The sequence below is a fragment of the Enoplosus armatus genome, chromosome 18, assembly GCF_043641665.1.
Source record: "Enoplosus armatus isolate fEnoArm2 chromosome 18, fEnoArm2.hap1, whole genome shotgun sequence".
In the NCBI taxonomy this organism is placed as follows: Eukaryota; Metazoa; Chordata; class Actinopteri; order Centrarchiformes; family Enoplosidae; genus Enoplosus; species Enoplosus armatus.
Genome location: NC_092197.1, coordinates 6507717 through 6515279, shown reverse-complemented (window position 1 = coordinate 6515279; position 7563 = coordinate 6507717).

Sequence of the window (7563 nt, the reverse complement as noted above, 5' to 3'; positions counted from 1 at the left end):
GCAACACATTCAGAGGGAAATATTACACTACAGCTGTATTTACTTTTCAGATTTTACATAAAAAAATGATGATTAGTTTATAAAATTCAACACACCGTTAAATATTAATTTTCCTCTTACGACCTTTTACTTAAAAAAAACATGTCTTATTGGGTCACATGATTCATGATTTCATTTAAATAACAGTTTGAGGCCCAAAGAGGTCGAATAATAAATGTTTTCCCTCATCAATATGTGATGCCCATTTCTTGCTCCTGGACAAACCCTTTGATTCAGAACAGTAATAAAATAATATTTGCCTGGAGGCAATGGATTTTTTAAATTCCTTTTTTTGGCCAAACGTTGTTCCTCTTGGCACCACAGCAGTCTGTGCATTGTGAAGCGATATCCCTGCATTTAAAAATTCTCTGCTTTAATTGGGTCAATCTGAGGCAAACAGAAAAAAAATCCTTCATGGTGTATAAGAAGACCATCATTTTAATGTTGCAATTCTACACAGACGGGAAGACTAGAAACTTGAGAGGTGATAAATTGCAGTAAGTGAATTGAGAACCCCCCCACAGAATATTGGACCATAACACTGCAAATCTGTGAGTTGTTGACTTCTGCACATGTATGATTTCTAACATGAACAATACAGTACTCAAAAGGAATAGTTCCAATACGCTTATTTGCTTTCTGGAGGAGAGTTAGCTGAGAAGATTGATACCACTCTCACCACTTTCTCTGTACACTGAGCTACAGCCAGCAGACTGTTAGCTTAGCTTAGCACAAGAACTGGAAACAGAGGGAAACAGCTAGCCTGACTCTGTCCGAAGTGGTCTCCGCCAAGAATCCCCATAATCCGCCATAAATTCCTGAATTGTCATTTTTACACTTTGATTTTTGTTTTGAATGTTGACTGTATTGTTGTGACATCACAACCTTACGGAAGTCCTGGCGGCTCGTTTAAAGGCACAGTTTCTGAATACGGCCTGTGTGTGAGCGTTTTGATACTTTCACAGTATTTCTATAGCACCTAAAGCTGCTTTATAATAAAAAAAAAAGACATGGAAATCTCACTTTCTACAATATGGGACCTTTAAATAACCGAGGTCAGAGGTTCTTCAACAACTAGAACAACAAAAAAGTATATTTACAACAAAGAGCTTTGTCTTTTACTACTTTATCTTTGATTGATGACCACATTTAGCATCTTTTTAGGAGAATTATCTGTAAATAAAAACAGCCCCAACAACCTCCACCAAGAAGGTGATGCGGCTTGTTTGTTGCCTGACAAGCAAACAAGCAAGTTTAGTTGAGTGCATATTGGTAAAACAACTTGTTTTGCATACAATTACTAGTGAAGAAGAGTTGTGAGGAAAACTGGAGGAGATGATCCAGGCTAAATTAAATCCTTTGTACGATCTACAAAGCTGGAGAGATTTCATCTTGTTACGTTCTACAGAGAAAGCCAATTGTAACTTCTCATCCAGAGCCAAAGTAGCTTATTATTGCATCTTTCATACGCTACAACACTGTGTTACATGCAAATGCAAATGTCTGGAGTTGATAGGAATTTGAGGATTACCAGAATATGTGATGCAACATGTCCCAGTATGCTAATTTTAGTTGAATCTTTGAGCGTTATTTCAGAATAAATGTTGCCTCTTTTCGCATTACGTCAGACCAATCCTGGTGAAGATGTGGCATTGTAACTTCAGTCCTGCTGTACATTTATAAGTACACATCACATATAATGTTATGAAAGTATTTAATAGTAATATTTCACCAGGTTCATTGAATAGATTACATACTGTGACTATATTTAGCCTGAAAGGCCTCCAGGCCCAAATATCTAAGAGATAGTTCTTTAATATCCAATGTCACTGATCTTCAGGGACAGTAATTCCAATGAATGCCACATTAGTCATTAGGAAAACAGGTAGCCTGGCTCTGTCCAACGTTACCAAAGGGCAAAAATTACAAGTTGCAATTTTACCAGGGGGTTGTGTGCCGGACTTCGCCAGGAGCAGTGACTTCCTGAAGTCTCTGCTGAGGCGAAATATCACATGTTAATTATTAATTAGCTTCAGAAATGCTGTTTGACAGATTACCTTTGTTACCTTTGGACAGAACCAGGAGAGCTGTTTTCCCTGCTTCCACTCTTCAATGGCTCAATTGGTTTTCAGTACCTTTAAATTAATTTACATATATCTTAATATCACTTAGACACAACCTTTGTTCACAGCAAGGACAGTCTGGAAAACTTTTTATCAGGTAATGTTACAAAAAGCAGGATATTGATTGCTATGGATATAAATGCTATGTAAATGCAAACAGCAAACTCCCAATAACAATGCAGTTCCATCACAAGCAGCCAAGGACTTCCATATAAACCATGGATCTGAGAGAAAATCAGCAATTCTTGGACCAGTTCTCTGTTGTGGATCAGAAAATGAAGAGCCTAAAGGACAAATGCTGCTGAAACTCTTTAATGAGAAGGATAAATGTACAATGCAACCAGAAAATCAAAGTTTCAAACTGTTATAATAATGCTTTCTGTTCTATCATCACGTACCAATTCATGGCAATTTCTGAGTAAGAAAAAGAATAAATCAGCATGAAAGTGTTCTGTGCGAGCTCCTCGCTTGGATACCAACCTGTCAGAATACTTTGGTGTTTAAAATCATGTTCAATGTCCACTGTGTCCTTGAATTGTAAATTACAAAGAACAGGTTCATGATGCAATATGCACTCACAGACTTTATCAGCTACTCCACAATGGAGTAGAAAACAAACTAGCTGAACAAAACAAAGGAAAAGCACCTCTCGGCAAAGCAGTCACAGGACTTTGAAGTTATCTAACATGTCTTCAGAGAGACTGACTTTGATGTTCAGAGAACTCCTCTCAAACAGTGACACATTCCCCTGAAAATAATTGTCAAACGTGTTCCTGAGCACATTGACTGCCCTGCAGGCAGCATTGGCATGAACTCTTGTTTATTGTCTGTTCGAAATGTCTTCTTATTGTTTTATAAACTCTCGTTGTTCAGCGTCATGACTTTTGCTGCATGACATGCTGTGGTAAGAAGTTCTCAAAACTACTGTCATCCATAGTGTGGATGTAACAGTGTGTTTTCAATAGTGTGTAAGACAATACTTGTGTTTGGGGTCAGTGATTGACTGAAGCTACAGTATGTTGGCTCTATGTCTTACCCCCAGTCTCCAAGAGATGTGTGTTAGTTGTTAATCTATGTTACATCTAGCTAATCTATAGTTCTGTTGTGCAGACCTGCGCAGACTGAAACAATCGGGTTGATTCTTTAAAACTTTCGCATTACTTGGACAGCGCTTACATTTCTTCTCCGTTTTGAACTCACCTTCAGACAAGAGTAGGTTCAACCAATCAACGCGCAGGTCTGCATGACACGTTGAGATTTGGTGTGCGTGTGCGTTGGCTCTTCTGTGACCTTTGGCTACCATTAACACAGTTTGCTATGTAGCTTCACAGCGACGCTTACATGTATTTTTAAATAGGAAGTTCAGGAAGACCATTTTGAGTAACAGCTACATGAATTTAAAGTAAAATAAGTACATGTACATAAGAAACGACCACGTGAATGTCAGAATGTCCAATGGATCCCCGTTCGCCCACGTGCAGCTCGGTGGATCGGAGACGAACTCATGTGTGAGTGCATTTGAGGCTGTGCACATCGTGATGCTGCTCACATATCATAACAAAGACATGTAACAAAAGTTATTACAAGTGAAGAAATGAGCACGCAGTCAAAACTTCGCTTTCAGCCGAGCTTCTACATTGATGTTCCTCCGAAGCCCCAGCTATGTACATTTGGGAAGTTCTTCTGAACCTCCTCCAACATCTCTGGTTCAGTCGGGGCCCTTGTCGAATATCATCCGACTCTTTCTTAAAAATCTCTGCTGTGTGTGTCTACTTTGAAGTTTTCTGCGAAGGAAAAATGTCCAGAACTAATCAAAACTTATGTAGTTTACTGACAAATTCTGCACACTGGAATTTTTTTTACAACCCAGCCTGCCAGAGAGCTCCTCTGGAATGAAGTGTTATTGCTTATCATGGGTGCCATCCGATCGTATCTCTTGCCTCGTATGGAGAACCCCGGTGTTGCAGGTATACACTGTTTCTGTGTCCTTCTCATCTCAGCCGCGGTGTATTTACATTTCATTGCCCATTTTTGCATCAGTGACAGCAGTGGCAGGGGAGAATTTAGCTCATATTTTATTAAACCAATCTGCAGCTATCGGAGTTGACTGAAACTTGGCAGGTCGTCTGGAAATGGGTACTTTTTAATTCATTATTTACCATGTCCCAGTGACACGCACACACACACACACACACACACACACTGCTGCAGTGCTACACATGTAGATATGACTAGGATACTGTATGTATGTGGGTGTGATTCCTCTGAAATCTAGAGCCAATTCAGAGGATGCACCCAGGCATTGTGTCTCTCTGTGTGTGTGGGTGTATTTTTAATTTGGATCCCCTGGTCCACATTCAATCCATATTTTTCTTTTATTTGGTCACTAATGAGGCTCCTATCTCAGTTCAAAGTCAGGAATATTCTTTCAAGTATCATTGCAACTTTGGGGCTTGTTTATCAGCATCATTATTAAGTCATTGAGAAAAGACACAGTTTATGTTGCATCATTTATCGCATTAGCCTTCAAATAACATTATTTCGCTGCTGGACTAGGGGACAGGTTGTGTCTCCAGCACCTCTGACTTCTCGGTCTGATTGACTGTGAAATGACCTCTTTAGTTGTAATGTGCTAAAGTGAAACATTATATCTCTATAGCAGCCTAAGCTCAATGACTCATGCAGTATTAGCTTTTGCTGCTTCCTCTCAGCATGCAGAGGCAGTTGTAGTTGTTTTCACATGCCTATTATGCATGCTTGTTGATGCCTCGAGACATGGTTATTTTTTTCTCCTTCATTTTCCAGCCGAGCCTCGACTGATGTTGCACTGAATTGCGTGAGCCAACTTTGACCCTTGATGTTTCTTTGAAGAGGCCTCAAAAATAGGCTTGTTCTCTCTCTCTCTCTCTCTCTCTCTCTCTCTCTCTCTCTCTCTCTCTCTCTCTCTCTCTCTCTCTGCTGGCCTCTGTGTGTTTTCTCCGGTGCTCCATAATGACCGGTCTGGACCAGAGCCCATTTACCTGATGTGTCAGTGTGACACACCGCCGGCCCGGGTTGCTTTCCATGTAAAGCTTTTCTCCCTTTTGTGTGTGCCAGCATTCTTGAATAGCACTGCAGCATTGCTGACAAAATAGTTACCTACCTACCTCACCCCCGAATCCCTACACACACACACACACACACACACACACACACACACACACACTTCCTTTCTCTTTATGGATTCAAAGCCAGTCTTCTCCGGCTCCTTTGTTCCCCACTCCAGGCTGGGCTCAGATCCTCTCTGCTCTCTGTAAGCCCGCTCTGCTCTGTCATCAGGATTACAGGCTGTGCTGTAGCAGATTAATGACTGACATCTCTACACTCCTCTCAGCATTGCGCGGCACACACAGAGCTACTAGGAGGAAGCGTGTGCCTGGTTGTGAGGGAGAGAGGAACAACTGCGGGGGAGATAATGCATTGTGTTGGTCTGAGAACAATATGTTAGCTGTGTGATTGTGTGTGTGTGTGTGAAGTGGAATCATGTGGTTGCGAGACTGTGTGTGTGTGTGTGTGTGTGTGTGTGTGAATGTGTTGTTTATTTTGAAGCGGTGGTACGTGCAGCAAAAGCTTTTCAACTTCTACACCTCAGTGCAGCTCTGCAGGACACAGAGTTAAGTCGGTGAACATGGGGCCTCAGTTGAACAAGCTTATTTTGATGTGTGTGTGTGTGTGTGTGTGTATATGCTTATGTGTACATGTGCATGTTTGTATACTCATGCCTTGAGAGCCCAGCAAGTGGCAGTTACAACTCCAGTACATACAGTAAGGGATTGTGGACTCCTTCCTGACAACAACTCTTTCCAACAAAAACAAAACCAGAGTTTCTAACTGCTTTGTTTGAGGCAACGTGGAAACTAGCAGTGGTTGTACAAATCCAAACAAGCAGGCAAACAAACTGAGAGCTAACACTTTCCGAAGTTTGGAATAAATTAGGACAGGATCTCATACCACCTCAGAGCCTCATAGAAGCAGCTTATGTGTGTCATGAATTACTAAGTAGTAATATTTGGGGCTTCTCACAGCCATCAAACAGCTGAGGCTTAATTTCCTGAGACTTGCCCTGGAGTGTCCAGGAAAGTGGGCTGCCTGAGCCGCCATCTGAGGATGGAGACGCGTCCGTTCCTTGCATTGGGTTGTGATATCTCAGAAATGTATGAAACATGTTTTCTGTTTTGCTAGAGACCAATTACAGAGAAGGTATTGTCACATTTCATGTCTATGAGTTGTTAGCAATTTCACCAACAACAGATTCCCTCTGAACTCCTCAGATGGTTTCATTTGAACAGTTTAAGGCCCAAAGGTAAAGTTATCCAATGTCTGACAAAAAAGCAAATATTAGAGAGAAGTCAGCAGAAAGTTTGTCTTTTTTAAATTCTTTATACCCCATTAATCATCTCATGACAGGTTTATCTTGTGACCCTTTGGAGGAACACTGGACTAAAATACCAAACTGTATATTAAGTATTTAAAACTTCTCCAGCTCAACCAGCTACAAGAGTAAAATGCTGTTTACACACTCAAGCATCAGAACTAACATTCTAATAATGTATAATATTATAACTATATCACTCATGGGGCCATTTTTCTGCAGAATGAGTACTTCGATACTTTAAGTACATTTTGCTGATTATAATTCTGTAGGATTTTCATTGCAGGATTTTTACTTGTACTGGAGTATTTTACATTAATGTATTGGTACTTTAGCGTTCAGCTGTAAATACAATACTGACATCACCATTGCCATTGAAATGGCAAACGTGTTAGCAGAAAGTTGCATTCATTAGCATTCATTTGGAGTTGTGTTTGTGGCCACCTGAAGAATATTAGTCAATATTCACTCTCGTTTTAGCTCTGTTTTGGTCGCCAACAACTCCTGAGGGAAATATGTGTATCTTTAGCTGGTCACTAACTTTGTCTGTTGTACTGTTTGCAGCTTTATTTCTAAAACAACAGAGTGATGAGTGTGAACCAATCAAAACAATGAGCAGAAACGTGCTATAAAGCTTCATAAAGCAGATAATTCTCTTTGTTTCATCACTATGAGCAACCCCCTTCACATAGCCACGTTGTTTTCACGTTGTCATTTGATACATATTATAAAAAATATTGGTTATAGCGGCTTTAAAGTAAAGGATTGGAATACTTATCACTAATAATGGCTTAAAACAGAATGAAAACAAACACAAGCAGCTGTGGTAAAATACTTTTATAGAGCAGTAATCCATATCTGAAATATAGCATCCAAGCAGAATAGCTCTGATATGTACAGAACTCAACTCACTCATTTTCTCAATTTATATATGCTTTTTATGTAAATGTGTCAGTTTGTCTGTTAATCTGTGTGTTTGTGTGTGCTGTA